The sequence below is a fragment of the Narcine bancroftii genome, chromosome 4 (genome assembly GCF_036971445.1).
Source record: "Narcine bancroftii isolate sNarBan1 chromosome 4, sNarBan1.hap1, whole genome shotgun sequence".
Classification (NCBI taxonomy): Eukaryota; Metazoa; Chordata; class Chondrichthyes; order Torpediniformes; family Narcinidae; genus Narcine; species Narcine bancroftii.
The window spans coordinates 268,786,616-268,806,658 of record NC_091472.1 but is presented as its reverse complement, the minus strand read 5'-3'; positions in this window follow the sequence as shown (position 1 = coordinate 268,806,658).

Genomic DNA, 20,043 nt, shown 5'->3' with positions numbered 1-20,043 from the left:
GACCCCACATTCCACATCAGGACTGTGTGTAAGATTGGGAGCAGTGAGACGGAAGCTTATTTTGTTCCTGTGATTTAAGCCTTTCTTGGGGTGGGGAGGGGGTCCTTCTCTGACCACTTGCCTAACAATTAACCTAATCAGATGTGGAGTTACCACAATACAACAGTTCTCAACCTTTTTCTTTCCACTCGCGTCCCTGTGCCATTGGTGCTCTGTTATTAGTAAGGGATTGCTTAAGGTGGTCTGTGGGTGGGAAGAAAAAGTTTGAAGACCACTGCTTTAATCATCCCTCATTGACTCGTCATGTGCTCGGTTTCAGAGTGCTAAAGGAAATGGGCCAATGACAATTTTTCTCAAGCAAAATATTTCAGTAACAATTGGGTCTAGAGCAGTGATTCTCACCCTTTCCTTCCCACTCGCATCCCACCTTAAGCAATCCCTTACTAATTACAGAGTTCCGATGGCATAGGGCACACATGTCAAACTCTGGACCGTGGGCCAAATTTGGCCCATCGATATAATTTGGCCCGCAAGATAATTTCAAAAATGTATTAGAGGTGGCCCGATGGCCGCCGCGCCAGTATAGCGCATGCACAGTAATACAACAAATCCCAAAATGCATTGGCATCAGCCCGCTAATCGCCCCCACCTCCTCTGTTTACGTTGCAGGGTCTCACCGTGGACTCTGGTTTTGGGGCCTGGCCGGTGTCAGGGGAAGCCAAGGCCGCTTCCCAGCGCTCGGAACCGGAGGCCTCGGGCCTGACCTCACCAGGACCGTTGCCCACTCCCCCTCCCTGCCGCAGGCCGATCCGCGACTCACGGTGACGGGGCCGCTGATCCGCCGAGATGCCACCCTGCAGCGAGAGCCGATGCCCCCGCACTGTCGTTGTCCAACCCGATCGCCCGCAAACCCCGCCCTCTCGCACACAGGCCTGAGTAAGTATTATGAACTTCAATCTCAGGGTAAAACGATCTTCCAATAGTTTCATGTCACAGTGATAAATATATTCCTGGTTAAAAATGGTCCTGCACCTGGATACAAGCTCATTAGGCATAAAACTTGAAAAGTGTGTAAATCAAAGGATAGCTGTACCAATGGAAAAAGGGCATGGCAAATAACCCTGCTAGAGTTCATGCCCACAATCAGTCACCCAATTGATTGTTTCAGGAATCATGTTATTCTCCCACTTTCTCAATAGCCCTCAGATTTTACTATTCGACAGCACACTAGCAACATTTGACAAATCCTCTATAGAGAAATATTATTTATTGAATATTTTATTTCTCATTTGTTAATGCTTCTGGAAAGAGTTTATCCAAAACTATTAAACATTTATTTTAATAAGAAAAAGTTTAACATTACATATGTTGAAAGAAAAGAAAACATGCAGATGTTGTTGAAAATTTTCAATAAATATTTTGTTCGGCCCTCGACTTAGTCCAAGTTTTTAATTTTGGCCCTCCGTGAATTTGAGTTTGACACCCCTGATATAGACCATTATCTCTACTTAATTCAGATTATAAAATGATAGCAAAACTATTAGCAAACTGATTGGCCGACAGTGTACCAAAAATAGTAAAACAAGATCAAACTGGATTTATTAAGAAAAGACAAACAGCAGACAATGTCTGTAAGTTCATTAATTTAATCCATGCAGTGCAAGGAAATAAGATACCAACAGTGGCTGTTGCTTTAGACACAGAAAAAGCCTTTGACAGGGTAGAATGGAATTATTTATTCAAAGTATTACAGAGGTTCAACCTTCCAGAAAAATATATTAATTGGATTAAAGCATTATATAAGGGACATTGGCGAAGGTGACAGTAAATGGATATGTATTGAACCAATTTAAATTAAGTCGGTCAACTAGGCAGGGATAATTCAAAAGCCAGAGGTGTAGCTATATTAATAAATAAAAATGTACCCATCAAAATAGAGGAGGAAATAATAGATCCAGCAGTGAGGTATGTAATGATAAAGTGTCAGATATATTCAGAATTCTGGAATTTGGTCAATATATGAAGAGGATCAAAAGTTTATACAAGATATTTTTTTGAAGATTGTAGCTACGCAGAGGAATATATTGATAGGAGGGGATTTTAACCTTAATTTGGACCCAAAGGTGGATAAAACTGGACAAAAGACTAGCAAAAAGAACAAAGTAGCCAAATTTATGGTTAAATCAATGCAGGAAATGCAACTTTTGGATATATGGAGGAGGCAACACCCAAAGGAGAAGGAATACTCATATTATTCAAGTAGACATAAAACATACTCAAGAATTGACTTGTTCCTGTTGTCAGCCCATATCCAAGGGAAAGTTAGGAAAATGGAATACAAAGCTAGATTGTTATCTGATCATTCACCCCTGTTATTAGCAATAGAGCTGGAGGACATCCCACCAAGAACATACAGATGGAGATTAAACTCCACGCTACTTAAAAGAGAGGAATTTAGAGAATTTATTGAACACCAAATTAAAATGTACTTGAAATAAATATGGAATCAGTGAAAGACAAATTTATATTATGGGATGCAATGAAAGCCTTCATTAGAGGGCAGATAATAAGTTATGTAACTAAGATGAAAAAGGACTACAATCGGGAAATAGAACAGTTGGGAAGGGAAATAGTAAGTACAGAAAAGGAACTAGCAACAAGGGAAGATGCAACAAAAAGAAGAGAATTGGCGGACAAAAAAAATAAAAAATGAAACATTACAAAAATATAAGGTGGAGAAGAACTTAATGAAAATAAAGCAGAAGTATTACGAGCTAGGAGAAAAAATGCACAAAATATTAGCCTGGTAACTGAAAACAGAACAAGCTAAAAGAACCATATTGGCATCAAGGAAAAAGGACAAACAAATTACATATAACCCAACAAAGGTCAATGAAAACTTTAAGGAATTCTATGAACAATTATACTGAACTGAGAACGAAGGGAAAGAAGACAAAATAGATGAGTTTTTAGCTAAAATTGAACTACCCAAATTGCAAGAAGAGGAGCAAAACAAATTGATAAAATCATTTGAAATGGAGGAAATACAGGATATATTAAAAAAAGCCACCAAACAATAAAACGCCTGGAGAGGATGGACTCCCAATAGAATTCTATAAAACATTTAAGGAGTTATTAATTACTCCTCTCCTGGAAGTAATGAACCAGATAGAAGAAACACAAAACATGCTAGATTCATGTAAAACAGCAATAATTACAGTAATACCAAAGATGGGGAAAGATCCACTAACACCAGCATCATATAGACCACACATGTCAAACTCTGGCCCGCGGGCCAAATATAATTATATTTGACCCGCAAGATCATATCAAAAATGTATTAGAGGTGGCCCGCTGGCCGCCGCGCCAGTATAGTGCATGCACAGTAACCGCTGTGTCCCAGGGTGAGAGAGAGAGAGAAAAATCCTGGTCCTTGAAAAGTAGTGGTGGGTGGTTTTATAAACACGCTATCGTGTCCCCCCGCCCACCCCCCAACTGCAGCGCGGCCTGGCCGGTGTCAGGGGAAGCCAAGGCCGCTTCCCAGCGCCCAGAACCCCAGTGGCACAGCGTTTCTTGGAGCTGCAGATGGAGTCGGGATGCCGGAGGTAAGATTGGGGCTCCCCGCCGGGCGATGGGGGCGCCGGCCGCCCTGTGCATTCCCACCGGACCAGCGGCGGGTGCCCGGAATACACGTGGAGAGCGAGGCTGGTCGGGCAGGTACGGTGGAACCCCCTGCCAATCTCGGGAGTGGCGTGGGCTGGATCGGGATTAGCCGCGCTCACCTGCTCCTCCACTGCTGACCAGGATCCCAGTGCGGTCCTGAGCGCAGAGACTGCCCTGGAAAAGTCCTGGGACACCGGCACGGAAAGAAAAGGGGGTCCGGGAGAAACTCCGCAGGTCAAGGGAGGTCCGGGAGAAACTCAGCAGGTCAAGGGAGGTCCGGGAGAAACTCAGCAGGTCAAGGGGGGTCCGGGAGAAACTCAGCAGGTCAAGGGGGGTCGGTAGAAACTCAGCAGGTCAAGGGGGGTTCGGGAGAAACTCAGCAGGTCAAGGGGGGTCCGGCAGAAACTCAGGGGGTGCCTGACCTCACCAGGACCGTTGTCCACTCCCCCTCCCTGCCGCAGGCCGACCCGCGACTCATGGTGACGGGGCCACTGATCCGCCGAGATGCCACCCTGCAGCGAGAGCCGATGCCCCCGCACTGTCGTTGTCCAACCCGATCGCCCGCAAACCCCGCCCTCCCGCACACAGGCCTGAGTAAGAATTATGAACTTTAATCTCAGAATAAAACGATCTTCCAATAGTTTCATGTCACAGTGATAAATACATTCCTGGTTAAAAATGGTCCTGCACCTGGATACAAGCTCATTAGGCATAAAACTTGAAAAGTGTGTAAATCAAAGGATAGCTGTACCAATGGAAAAAGGGCATGGCAAATAACCCTGCTAGAGTTCATGCCCACAATCAGTCACCCATTTGATTGTTTCAGGAATCCTGTTATTCTCCCACATTCTCAATTGCCCTCAGATTTTACTATTCGACAGCACACTAGCAACATTTGACAAATCCTCTATAGAGAAATATTATTTATTGAATATTTTATTTCTCATTTGTTAATACTTCTGGAAAGAGTTTATCCAAAACTATTAAACATTTATTTTAATAAGAAAAAGTTTAACATTACATATGTTGAAAGAAAAGAAAACATGCAGATGTTGTTGAAAATTTTCAATAAATATTTAGTTCAGTCCTCGACTTAGTCAAGTTTTTAATTTTGGCCCTCCGTGTATTTGAGTTTGACACCCCTGCTCTAAATTGTGGGTGGTCTCAGTTTGGGAGTGCATGAGACCATGGACAGACATGTCAGCAAGAGAAAGGGGTGGGGAATTGAAATAGGTTGCCATTGAGAGATCCCTGCTATTACAGCAGACAGAGCAAGGATGCTCAATGAAGTGATCTCCCAGTCTGAGTCCAGTCTCTCTAACATAAAGAAGGCTACAATGGGGAGCACTAGAGACTGTAGATGACTACATCTTGCCAGCTTTTTGCTCATACCTTGACGCAGACCTCAGGCCCAAAGTGTTAGCTGTATATCTTTGTCTCCTGTCGATCCTGCAGGACTTGCTGTGTTTGTCCTGCACTTTTGAGTACTAACTACAATCACAGCATCTGCACACTTGGTTTTTCGGTGTATTCTAACATATTTATGTTTTAATTATGCTGCAATATTGACAATTTTCATATTTACAAATTGAAGAATTTAGCTGCAAATGTCATGTATTCTTTTTTAATTTTGCAAAATGGTTTGCATGTTATCTTTGGCGTTATCTCAACGTTGTGATTTCACCATATCAAGAGAATGGGGAGATTGACCTTTATGATTACAATATGTTTTCCCACATCCAAAAAGCTTGGGACTGGATGGTTTTTGGTTATTGTTTTTTTTTGGTTAATAGAACAATGGCTTTAAGAGGCTAACTCAGTAACATCAGAGTCATTGCATCAGCAGTTAAACAACAATAAAAAACAATGGCAGGCTTCTCAAGCATTGACTAATGTTTAATACATATCAAAAAACAATTTGATCTCTGCTTAAAAAGTAAGAGCCCCACATGGGCAAGTCAGGTGATCATTTTTTTTCAACTTGTGACGTGATGTTAGCGCTGCAAAAAAAGTTGGTTAATTGATAATTTTGCTTAACGGAATTTCGGATAAAGAAAAACGTACCGTATTATGTTGCAAAACTAAGCTATTATCCTCCTCAAAGTTAGTAGTGAAATCGATTAAACCATCTTTTTAAGTCAATTTACATTAAGGTTTAGGATTTAGTTGATGGGCCCAGTTGCACGGGTTGTCTTTGAAATAGTAGTTGTTCAGCTTTCTCTTCTGAAATTATTCTCAAAGCTATGTCGATCTCTATATGTCCCAGACTTATGTAATGGCAGGTACCATTGTGAAGATCATTTTGATGTGGGATTATTTTTTTATTTGAAAAGGAGTTCTCAACCTGTGGAAAGGGAAGGTATGTATTTGTTTAAAGAAAAATCTTTTTTTTTAGTTTAACAGTTAAATGATTTGTGTGATATTATATTTTAATGTATGATTTTTTTTTCATATATTGACCATTGGGGCACCATTGTTGGGTAGAAAAAAAGTCTTCCTTGGCAAACAAAATGTAGCATAATGTGACAATCAGAATCAGGATTTATTGTCATGAACAAGTCATGAAATTTGGTGTTTTGCACCAGCATCATATGGCAAACATTCATATTATAAATCATCTTACAACAATAAATGTTTTTTAAAAAAATTAAAAATAATAGTGCACAAAAAGTAAGGCAGTGTCTTTGGTGCATTGATTATTCAGGAATCTGATGGCAGCAGGGAAGAAGCAATCCTTGTGCCGTTGAGTGCTCGTCTTTAGGCTTCTGTACCTTTTTTCCGATGGTAGCAGAGTGAAGAGGTGGTGGGGTCTTTGAGGATAGAGGCTTCTTTTTAAGACACCGCCTCATGTAGATGTCCTTGATGGAGTGAAGTCTGGTGCCTGTGATGTCGCAGGCTGAGTTAACAACCCTCTGGAGCTTATTCTTGTTCTGAGATTTGGCGCCTCCATTCTAGGCAGTGATGCAATCAGCCAGAATTCTCTCCTGTAGTCGTTTGAGATTTTCGATGACATAAGAAATCTCCTCAAACACCTCACAAAGTATAGCCATAGGTGAGCCTTCTTTGTGATTGCATCAACATGATGGCTTCAGGACAGATCCTCGGAGATGTTGACACCCAGGAATTTGAAGTTCTTCACCCTCTCCACTACTGATCCCTTGATGAGGGCTGGGCCATGTTCCCCTGACTTCCACCTGAAGTCCACAATCATCTCCTTGGTTTTGCTAACATTGAGCGCAAGGTTGTTAGTGTGACACCACTCAAAGAGCCGATCTATCTCCTTACTGTACACTACCTCAATGCCGTTTGTGATTCTGCCAACAATTGTGGTGTCATCAGCAAATTTGTAGACAGTATTGGAATTGTGCCTGGCCACAGTTATGGGTGTATAATGAGTAGAGCAGTGGGCTAAACACGCATCCTTGGGGTGTGCCTGTGTTGATAATCAATGAGGTGGAGATGTTGTTTCCAATTCATACTGACTGTGGGCTTCCGATGAGAAAGTAAAGGTTCCAGTTGCAGAGGGGGGTACAGAGGCCCAGAGTTTGTAGCTTCTTGATCAACACTAAGGGAATAATGGTAATGAAGGCCGAGCTGCAGTTGATGAAGAGCATCCGTTTATATGAATGGCTGCTTTTGAGGTGATCCAGAGCTGAGCGGAGAGACAGCGATATTGTATCTGCTGTGGAGCGATTATGATAATGGGCGAATTGCAGTGGGTCTACATCTTTGGTTAGGTGCATGTTAATTCTAGCCAAGACCAGCCTCTCAGAGCATTTCATCACAATAGAAGTTAGTGCTTGTGAGCAGTAGTCATTGAGGCAGCTCACTCTACTCTTCTTGGGCACCAGGATGATTGATGCCCTTTTGAAGCAGGTGGGAACCTCTGACTGCAGCAATGAGAGGTTCAAAATGTTTGTGAACGCTCTGGCTAGTTGGTTGGCGTAAATTTTCAGTTCCTGCCAGGTACAGCATCAGGGCCTGATGCCTTGCAAGGGTTCACCGTCTTGAATGATGTTCTGACATCATCGTCAGAGACAGATATCACAGGATCCTCAGCCTTTTCAGGGATTCTAGTAGGCACTGTTTGGTTCTTCTTATTAAAGTGGGCATAGAAGGTGTTCAGCTCATCGGGTAATGAGGAATCGCAGCCACCTATGGTTTTCACCCTCTCTTTGTAGGCTGTAATGGGTTGCACTCCCTGCCATACCTGGCGTTTATCTGTCTTTACCTCCAGTTTTCTCTGAAATACACACTTAGCTTTAGAGGTGGCCTTCTGCAGGTCATACCTGGTCTTCTTATAGAGATCTATATCCTAGACTTTAAACACCCTTTTTCTTGCCCTCAGCAGGTTGCAAATCCTCTGATCATCCAGGGCTTCTGCTTGGGGGAACACCCGGTATGTGCGCTTGGGTACACCCTTATCCACGCAGGTCTTGATTAAGTTGGTGACACCTGTTGCATATTCATTCAAGTCTATTGATGAGCTCTTGAATAAATTCCAGTCCACCGATCAAAGCAGTCCTGCAGACACTCTTCTGTCTCCCTCGACCATACTTTTGCCCACTTCATTATTGGTGCTGTGGTCCTCAGTCTCTGCTTGTACACCAGGAGTAGAAGTACAGCCAGGAGATCAGACTTGCCGAAGTGAGGTCGTGGTAAGGCTCGGTAGGCGCTCTTCATGGTGGTGTAGCAGTGGTTGAGTGTGTTGGCTCCCCTGGTCTCACATGTGACATGTTGAGGTAGTTTGTCAGAGACTTCTTCAGACAGGCCCTGATTGAAGTCCCCTATGATGATTGGGAAGGCATCAGGATGTGCTGCCTCATGGCTGTTAATCACAGTGCTCAGTCCCTTCAGTGCTAGCCTGACGTTAGCCTGGGGGTGAATATACACTGTGACCAGGATGATGGCGGTACAATATACAAGCTGCCAGTAAATCTGCTAAATGGACCTTAGAATTTTAATCATTAATTTACCAGCCAATTGAAGTCATCAATGCTATTTACTGTGAGATTGGGAAGTAATAGGGATTGCTCAGAGACTGATGTACTTTGCTGGAAGAATTCCTATTCCAAATCTTGTACTATGATGTTTATTTGGTGATTCTTATAAGTACTTTGTGAAATGGTTTCCTGTAATGTTTGAGTTGTATTCCGATCACTTGGCTAATGTGTTATAGTGTTCGCATCATGTTGTCAATGGAGTTTATTTCTGCATTGGTAAATAATACAGCTAAAATGAAGATTAGTGGAAACTGTTAAAATCTCTGAAAGAGTCATTCATAAAACCACACTGAATTATATGGCATAGACACAGGTCATCCAGTACATGATCACCCAAATCTCCTCCTATCTTTCCTCATCTAAATCCATTTGTGTGGTCTTTAATTCCTTCCTCCCATGCTTGTCCCATTTTATAGAATTGTAGAGTCATACAGCGCAGAAATAGACCCTTAGTTGTCCATACTGACCATCCATACTAATCCCATTTGCTAGTGGTTAGCATGTAGCCTTCTACATGTTGGCGATTCAAGTGCTCATCAAGATTATTTCCAAAAAAAAATGGGAGAGTATCTGCCTCCACTGCTATTGAGCCAGTTTATTCTGGATTCCAAGCAACCTCTGGATGAACAAAATATTTCAGAGGTCCTCTAAACCTCTAACTGCTTGTCCTAAACTTATGCCCTCTAGTTTTTGATATCTCTGCTCTCTACCCTACCCATGGTCCTTATGTGTTGGTCTGGCTCTATTAGAGCCTGCTCCACACCAAAGGAAACAACCCCAGACTAACCATTCTCTCCTCATGGGTGATATGCTCCACCCCAAGCAACATTTTACGTCTCCTGAGCACCCTCTCCTCAGTAATCACATCCTTCCTGTAGTCTGATAACCAAATCTGTTTGCAGTGTTTCAGCTGTGGTCTAACCAATGTCTCCTCTTCAATGCATTTACACTATTCACTTCAACCATTTCCTGCAGAACTAAGTTTTAATTCCCTTTAGCAGATGATTCCACAATTCTCACTTGCTGAATGTGAAGTCCAGCATCAAAGTTTTTGAGATTCACTAGCATCAGATCCAGGCATAAGATTAGGGTTAGGGGTTCAAGTTAGGGCTTCCTTTCAATGGAAATTCTGTCTGGAGATGAGAAGAAAAATGTCTTTTTTTAAAATTTGTTTAATTCTAAAACATTGCTTTATTTTTGTGATGTATTTAAAAGATCGACATAATTTTAAGTTTGTGGGCTAGTGACAGATGCATCTTGATGGAGTCATTCGATGCTCTCTCCTGGATGAGCAGAGAGTGGATTCATCCATCCAGAGAAATGACATTTGTTTTAAATTGACCTTCTTGATGAAGGCTGAGGTATAGAGGACAAAATTTACCAGAAAGAGAGTAACAGGAGGAATGAGTACCGTTTTGTTCCACTGTTTGAGGAATGTTTGATGGCTCCTGGACTGTTCTCCTTGGAGTTCAGAAGAATGAGAGAGGATGTCATAGGAATGTTGAAAGGCCTGGAGAAAGTTATTTCCCATGATAGGGAAGTTGAAGACCAGAGGGCGCAACTTCAGGAGTGAAGGACGCTCGTTTAAAACACAGATGCAGAGGAATTTCTTTAGCCAGAGATTGGTGAACCTCTGGAATTTGCTATCACGGGCGGCTGTGGAGGCCAGGTCATTGGGTGTATTTAAGGTAGGGATGGATAGTATCTGAAATGTCAGTGTATAATAGGTTATGGGGAGAAGGAAGGATAATGGGGCTGAGTGGGAGAATGGATAAGCTCATGATGAGTGAGAGAGCAGACTCGACTGGCTGCATAGCCTACTTCTGCTCCCATATCTTATGGTTGTATGTACAAAGGTGTTGGTGGATTCAGTATACATCTGATTTCTAACACTTGCCCCATTTTGACCTCAGACCTTATCTGAATGATTCCAGTGGGTTGGAGATGATAATTTGCTCTTCAAAATCAAATTGCCCATGTATTACAGACTAACTCGGACCAACTATGTGAGCATATCTAGCAGCAGAGGTACTCATACATGCTCAGATTCAGACTTCACTATCCTCTGCAGCTTCCAAACCAGGCAGTGAGGCAGTTGCACAGGATACTCTTGGTACAGTCTCTGTAGTATGTAGTGAGGATGGGGGTGGAGGGGGGGGGGATGAGAGATGAACTTTCCTCAGCCTTTGCGGGAAGTAGAGGTGCTGCTGGGCTTTCTTGGCAATGGAGCTGGTGTTAAGGGACTAGATGAGATTCTCCACCAAATGCACTCCAAGGAACTTGATACTCTTGATGACCTCAATGGTAGAGCCATCAATGGTCAGTGGAGCGAGATTCCTCTGGGCCTTCCTGAAGTTGACAACCATGTCTTATGATTTTTTTTAACATTCAGATACAGGTTGATATCAAAAACGAAAGAGATGATGAGTTATCATAATCTCAAGAATACTGCTAGAATGCACACTAGAGCAATCTCCGAAACATTTTTTTCAAAAGGGAAATTTTTGAATGGGAGGAAGTGTATGCTGTGAGAAAACAAATGGTGGAGTAAGATTGTATTTCAAAGAACCAGCACGAGAAAAGTGACTGAATGGCCTATTTATTTGCTGTGATGCATGTTTCTAATATATGCACAGTTTGTGCAGTGTAATGCTGTTACAGTGCCAGCGACTGGACAGGAGTTCAAATCCCGCACTGTCTGTCAGGCAGGGCTTCCCAAACTTTTTGGCTCACAGAACTCTTTTGGGGGAGCAGTTGGAAACCGCAGAATCCCAATTGTCAATCACAGTTTAAAAGACCTGGTATATACATAGGGTTGGCATCATGAGGGGCATTTGCAGGCCATGCCCCCAAATGAGTTATTGTTTCCCCTCCCCCACCCTCCCACTCACAGCACTAACATCTGGAGGTCCGGGATGTATTACCAGTTCGAGACCAAAGGTCCCCCATGCCCTGAACCCCAAGTTGTTGCTTGCTGTTCTACCCCGGGTTCATCAAATGACCATTTCTCCCCACGGATGTTGTCTGACCTGCAGACTTCCTGCAATTTTTTGTCTGCCCAAGATTCCAGCACACTAATCTATGGGCTCTGCGCTGGATCCAAGTTGTTGCGATTGCTCAAGTCATACCCTCTACCTCCGCTTTCAGCTGCTCCCTCATCTTGTTGAAGCAGGTTAGTTCCAGCAGCACGGTTTGCATCGTCAATGAGAAATGGAGCACACCACAAAAGTGGGGGGGGGAACAGAGCTCAAGAACTCTTGCCGTGCTGATCACATGTGAGTGCTGTGGATTAGACAGGAAGGAGCTTCCGGATCTCAACCCTCCTCCAGTGAACCGGGATCTTGCGGAGAAAACAAGGCGCTCATTGTAAATCTGGTTGATTCAAAGGAGAGTGGTTTTTTAAAAAAATTCATAACACCACCCTTCACACTCTGCAAACCTTGGTGTAAGTAAGGAGGGTGGTGGAGAAATGATTTGCAACCCTGATACTACTTCTCCCTTCTAGCGAACTGCGGCAATGTGAGTTGCACTGGCAGGGAAACAGCAGGTGAGCAATCCCCAGTTGCAACATGAGATGCAGGGAAGGACCTTTGCCCAAGCACCCCTCCACAAATCACGGGAGCTTATAACCATTCAAAAAGACTGATCACCTCATTGTTGGACAGGCATAATCCAGCAAAATAAATCAATTAAAAATGAATAACCAGTATGGGATTACAAATAAAACAGTGAGTCTTCTCTAGTGAAGCATTTTCTTTAATCACTGCAGACCTCAATGTCTCACTTCCGAACAAAAAGTCGGCCTGACACAGCGGAGACCATGAACCATTCCAGAGGCTAATTGAACCTTGAAAGAGCAAGGAGTGTAGTGTCTGAACTGGTTACTTCACTCAGCACTTGGAGAGCTGTACTTCCTGTCTCATGTAATGTCAAGAATACATCACAACACGCACCCTCTCCCCACCGCTGTCAGACCCTTTGATGGACAGGCTGAGCCCGGGTGCTGGAGCATCAGCAGAGGTTCGCTCCCCACAGTTGCCATCTTATCTCCCCCTCCCCACCCCCCCCCCCCCCCGGAAACAAATGGAATTAAAGACAGAAGTAAAAAGTAATTAAAAGAAAAACAGATAGATCCCTGTCATTTCTTCTGAGGAGCCCCTAGGCCTTTCTATGGAACTCTAATGTTCTGCATAACCCAGTTTGGGAAATGCTGTAAGGGGTTTGTACATTCTCCCTGTGGCTGTGTGGGTTTCCTCTGGGTGCTCCGGTTTCCTCCCACTGTTCAAAAATGTTCCAGAGGTTGTAGGGCAATTGGGCGTATTTGGGCTGCATGGGCTCGTGGACAGAAAGGGCCTGTTACTGTACTGTATGTCTAAAATTCAGAAAATTATCCCTCAAAAAATTTACTGAAGGAGGGTGAATATGTTTAACGAATGACTCATGTCATCAAGTGTTGACTTCAGGAGACCCAATAGATCTTCTCTCCCCAATCAGAAGGGACTACATCTGGGAGTTGCTGCAGAGACATACTCATGGCTTCTTTGATTCCATTAATGCATTTCTTTTCCACCTTTCCCTTTTTCTGCCCATATTGCAAAGCTTGATCTTTGGTTGAATGATGCTGTCAATTTTGTTTAACAAAAGATACTGTGGTGCGCTGTCGGTCAGAAGGAAACACACAAAACCAAAAGACTGTACAACAGGCTTTATTTGACATAAACTTTCACAGAGCCAGCTGTGAGGAGAGCTGCTGTAAACTCTGAGAGTGTCTTCAAAGGGCCGGCTCAGGCTTGTATCCCAGAGGGTGATTGACACCTGACCGGGTGGGGTTTGGTCTATTCAGGTCAGCTGATTGACAGCTGGCCACGTGTGATCTTGTCCCCATGCTCTTCTGCAGGTACGGAGGTTGCCCCTTGCAGTAGGCCAGTGGTGTACCACCACAGATAACAATTTAAGGCAGTGATTGACAGGTATTTGATTAGTCAGGCCATCAAGGGTTACAGGAAGAAGGCCGGGAAGTGGGGCTGAGAGGAGGATGGATCAGGATCGGCTCATGATAGAATAGCGGCACAGACTCAATGGGCCAATTGGCCTACTTCTGATCTTGTGATAATTCAGTGAGAGAAGGAGACTTGGGACAAGAGATCACTGGCTGGGATAAAAAAGTCTGGAGGCCAAGGGGTACGATGTCTGGTTTGGTTATCGTCGGGGAAGGAGGTGAACCCATTCAGATTCAAAGACTTGTGGTGGTTTAGCGAGGGGTGGGGGGGGGGGTGGTGTCAGTCAATACTATGGTCAAAGGGGGATTAGAATGGGAATGGATAAAGAAATACCTTAAAGGGGACCAACATGGGCCAATTTCCAAGTGATAACTCTGAAACCTGCTCAGGGATGTCTCCCTTAAGTCGCTCAGAAGCAGGCTTAACAGAAAGTGCTTGAATAGCCCACCGATGCCACAGCCCATACCAATATGATCAAAAATATCAGATGGGTTGTTTCTACTATGCAGGCTCATGTTCCATTGTCCACAATTTGTCAAAGGCACAGGGCAAACGAATGTAAAAACTGCAGCCTTCACAATCTATGCCCGGATATCCATCCACATTTTAAATGTTCATATGGCACACAAAAATTCTGCAGGGTGTGATCTAGATGCAGATCTTTGATGTCATTTAAACAACCTCAACAAGTTCCATAGAGTAATGACCCTATGGCTAAAGAAACTTTTCCATATTTTTGTTTGAAATTGACCCTCTTTTATCCTGAAATTGTACCCTCCTGTCCTAGACTTCCCTACCATGGGGAACATCCCAGGTGAAGTAAGGGTGAAACTTTTTCTCAAATATTATTAAACAGCTCAAGATAATTAACAGAATTGAAAGTGCAGTTAACTCACCTTTAATACCCACACTCCTGTTCGGCTCCGAATCATGGGTCCTCTACCGGCATCACCTACGGCTCCTAGAACGCTTCCACCAGCGTTGTCTCCGCTCCATCCTCAACATCCATTGGAGCGCTTTCATCCCTAATGTCGAAGTACTCGAGATGGCAGAGGTTGACAGCATCGAGTCCACGCTGCTGAAGATCCAGCTGCGCTGGGTGGGTCACGTCTCCAGAATGGAGGACCATCGCCTTCCCAAGATCGTGTTATATGGCGAGCCCTCCACTGGCCACCGTGACAGAGGTGCACCAAAGAAGAGGTACAAGGACTGCCTAAAGAAATCTCTTGGTGCCTGCCACATTGACCACCGCCAGTGGGCTGATATCACCTCAAACCGTGCATCTTGGCGCCTCACAGTTTGGCGGGCAGCAACCTCCTTTGAAGAAGACCGCAGAGCCCACCTCACTGACAAAAGGCAAAGGAGGAAAAACCCAACACCCAACCCCAACCAACCAATTTTCCCCTGCAGCCGCTGCAACCGTGTCTGCCTGTCCGGCATCGGACTTGTCAGCCACAAACGAGCCTGCAGCTGACGTGGACTTTTACCCCCTCTATAAATCTTCGTCCGCGAAGCCAAGCCAAAGAAGAAGAATACTCAAATGTGCTCAAGCCAGAAGGGTTTAGCTTATTACTTTCAATATGTAAATTCTACTTAAATTGAACAAGAACAATGAATATCCATTGTGTGAAACTGAGTTGTACAACCAGCTGTGATGTGTTTGAAAAGATGCCAGTATTCAACAGCCAGCAGCATCAGTGAAGCTGGCTGCAGCTTATCAGGGTGTCTAAACATGTTTTTAATGTCAATTGTTTAGGTTTGGTGGCCTTTCCCCTGCTACACAGCTGTCACTGTGGCAGCCAGGCACACACATACCAACCTGTAGTAAGTGACTTTCAGTCTAAGTGAGGTTATATTATGTTGACAGCAGTTGCCTGCTGCATTGTTCTAGCATTGTGTTAGTGACTACATTGAAGTGGGGGAGGAGAGGAAGACTGAAATATTCAACCAGAATCTTTCATTATTGGGTGCTGTATATCTTCTTGCCTTGCAACCTCATTTAAAATGAACACGTATCTTGCTTTTACCACAAATTATTTTCACTTGATAATTTTATCATCCATTAGTTTGATCATTGGGAGATCAAGATGCATAGGGTGAGTACATTTAAATTCCTGGGTCACTATCTCAGAGGATCTTCCCTGGACTCAACACGTGCATATTATTGTGAAGAAAACATGTCAGTCTCTCTGCCTCCTCAGGAGTTTTCGGAGGTTTGATATGACTTTGGAAACTTAGGCAAACCTCTACAGATGGGTAGTGGAAAGTGTGCTGACCAGCTGTATCACAGCCTGCTGTGGGGACACCAACATCTCTGACCGGAAATCCCAGCAAAAGGTAGTGGACACAGCCCAGTTCATTAAAGGCAAAAATCTTCCCGTCGAGAACATCTATATGGAACGCTACCAATGGAGAGCAGCAGCAATCATCAAGAATCCACACCACCCAAGGGAAAAACCAGACTGGACGAGATTAGAATTAGATAAAATAGGGGAAAAGATACCTGAACACATATTATATAAATGGGATGAAAAATTGGTACAACATAGAACTTCTCCAGTATTACATCATCTCCTCAATATTTGGAAGAAGATTCATGTAGAAAGAAATAAAACAAATTACCAATTACCAAAACTAATATTGACGCAAAATAAGGTACTCCCTTTTACAATAGATAACCTTTCCTTTAGAGAATGGGAAAAAAAAGGGATTAAAAGAATAGAAAATTGTTTTTCAGGAAGTAGATTCTTATCCTTTGAACAAATGAGAGATAAGTACAATATAACTGGAGATACAGCGCTGGCATATTACCAACTGAGATCCTACTTGAAGGATAAATTAGGAAGCAATTTGAGTTTGCCAGAGGGAAGTAACCTTGAATATGTGATTACAGATACAATGTTAATCAAAAGATTTATAACAAATATGTATATTAAACTGCAAGAAAAGGAGAATGAGGAAACAAATGGTAAAACTAAACAAAAATGGGAACAAGATTTAAATATAAAGATAAAAAAGGAAACATGGGAGAATTTATGTTCTGGAACGATGAGAAATACAATAAATACGAGGCTACGTATGATACAATATAATTGGTTACACAGACTATACATTACACCTCAAAAGTGAAATAAATGGGACCCTACAGTATCTGATAGATGTTTTCGATGTAAAAAAGAAATGGGAACAACAATTCATGCAATCTGGACATGTGAGAGAGTAGAAAAATTTTGGGAAGATCTAAACCAAATATTAAATAAAATAACAGAAAACAATATACCAAAGAATCCAGAGATCTTTCTCCTAAGTAACATAAAAAACAAAGAATTTGGAATTGATTTGGAGGATGCACAAAAAAGATTTGTTAAGATAGCCCTAGCCGTAGCAAAAAAATGTATTATGTCAACCTGGAAATTGGAAGATAATTTGAAAATACAACAATGGTATATAGAAATGAATAAATGTATTCCATTAGAAAAAATAACATATAGTTTAAGAAATAATATTGAAATATTCAAACAAATATGGGAGCCTTACATTAAATACAATAGCGAAAACCTACCGGGGACAAACATTACCTAAGTTGATGGAAGGAGAAGGAAAGAAAAGAATGGACTCAGTAGAATTTCTGGTGTATTTTTGTTGAATGACAACATTGTCTGACTGGTTTAATGCAACCTAGATTGTATACCTAAAATGGATGAGGGTGGGGGGGTGGCTTGGGAGGAGGGGGGGGGAGAAAAAGTCACTGTATATGTGTGAAAAAGAAAAAGTGTATATCATGGCTAATGTGATTTATGGTGTGAAAAATAAAAAATAAATAAATAAATAAATAAATAAACAAAAAAGAATCCACACCACCCAGGACATGCTCAGTTTTTGCTGCTGCCATCAGGAAAAAGGTTTGGATGCCACAAGACTCATACCACAAGGTTCAGGAACATTTGCTGCAGTTTCCTGGCATTTTTGCTGTTCACACTTGACCACTCCTAAATGGGACACTGAATGTTTTCACACTTGCAAGAAATCATCCCTAGTGCCAGGTCTGTTCTACCTTCAACTGGTGATGTCATGATGTGTCGAGTGATGGTGGACCTGCCATAAATCCTGGTCAATGTACTATGATCTTATATTTGAACAAAATTAATTATGCCTAATTATATAATAATTAAGCTTTATGTACAGCACTGTATGAGGCCTTCAGCCCCTGTTGTTGTTAGTGCCAACCTATATAAACCTTTATAAGGGACTGTGAAAAAGTGCTAGTAATAAATAGCAATAATTGACAATTTTTAAACAGGGTGGGAAAGTTTTTAGCAGTATAGCACAGAATTTATAGTGTGGGAAAGTTGGTAGCACTATCGCATACAATTTATACAGCGTGGGAAGTTGGTAGTTGGTAGTATTATGACGTATAATTTATAAATACCATGGGGGAAAAGGCGATAGCGGACCTGTCCTCCCAGAATTCCATGTACAGAGAAAGGGCTGTATGCCCGGTTGCATGCACGGAGCATTCATGGAGGGGTTTCTCTGCTGCACAGCATTTTGGGAAGTTGGGTCCACCATTGCTTTTTCCCCACTATCTTTATAAATTGTGTGCTATAGTGCTACCAACTTACTCACGCTGTTTTAAAATTGTCCAGTATTGCTATTAATTTCCTCTCTCTCTCTCTCTCTCTCTCTCTCTCTCACCCTCAGGCTGTGACTTTCCCCTGACAAAATTTATACATTTTCTTCCTTCACGTCCTGCGCTCATGCAAAAACTTGGGTCATTTCAATCCCACAACGCAATTACCCGTTTCACACTTGCCTGACTGCAACGCTGGCATCTGCAGACACGGGATTGTACTAGGGGGTCGAGCCCATCAATCCCTGGAGTGAGATGACATCATCAAACACCGGTGTTGAGCTGATTTTGCTTTCAAACTTGACAATTTAAAGGCTGATTGGCAGTTATTTCTTGGGATCACTTGCAAGTGTGAAAGGGGCTTATATTTGCACATTACTAATCACAGAAAATTTATTTTCTTTTGTTTTGTACAGTCAGTTTGTTTACTTTTCTCTCCTCTATGCATATCTTTTTTTCTTGAGTACAGTTTACAGTTGCTCATAATTAGAAATCCTGCCTGACTGCAGGAAAAAGAATCTCACGGTTGTATGTAATTTCATGTATGCACTCTGACAATAAATTTGAACATTGAACTTTCATCAGTTGAATCACAAGTATGTAGGTAGACTGAAAATGTTGAAAAATAAAGAAAATCCAATGTATATGAGGGATTTCCATGAGGCTGTGCTAGGTTTATGAGTCCTATTTGCCTAAAATGCCCCAAGTCAGTGAAAAATACTGAAACATATAAGTGACAAGTTGTGGTGAATGTAAATTGTGCTTTAGAAATCTTGTGGCAATTCTAAAAAGCTAGAAGTTAGCCCAGTCTGAAAACTTGCCCACACCCCAACCAGGTTACTTACTGTCAAAATTGAGCAAGGACACTAAAAAGGCCCTTTTAAAATATTAAAAATGATTTTACTTACTCAGAGGAGAATTTGGGAAACTAAATTAGATTTTTTTTAAACATTTTAAACTCAGATAGTTGTCCTACTCCTAAATATAGAGTGACCAGTAAACTATTACATTCTCTGTTGTTTATTAAGTTTGAGCTGAGACAAAAGTGTCGGAGAGTAACTTGAACCATTTCCCTATTCTGTTGGCACAATTTGCACTGGATTGCCAAGTCTCTCTTCTCCATCTACTTTGCTGTAGTGTAGAGATTCCATTGTCTTTTGTACTACTCTGAGGTGTTTTACTGCCTGTCCTTTCAGCTCTTGAAGTAAAATGAGATGATTTATGCATCACTGTGCTTTCTGTAATATGCTTGAAAATTGGCTTATGACATATGGTCAAGTGAAATATGTTTCTTTCACTTGAAAAGTGAATAGAACAATCAATTAATCCAACCTGCAGAATACATTTTCAGTCCAGAAGCTTTCTCAGTTACTTATGATTGCAAAACAATTTAGTTGCGGTCTGCTTCATCTTTCCCATTTAGAATCATCCTGGTTAATCTTCCTTGCACATCTGTGGAAAATAGATCTTCTGATTCCAAGATGTGGTCAAAGCTTTCATGACGAAGTGCAATCTCCCCACTGTCTCCTGAGGTACTCTGACCCACGGAACCATACAGTCTTTGGGTGACACAGCCATTTCCTCACAGCGCTAGGTTCAATTCTGACCTCTGGTGCCATCTGTGGGAGCTTGCATGACTTCCCTCAGACTACATGGATTTCTTCCAAGTGCTGTGGTTTCCTTCCACATGCCAAACATGTGGGTGGGTAGGTTATTTGGCCCAGAAATTGCTGTTGGTTCAATTTAG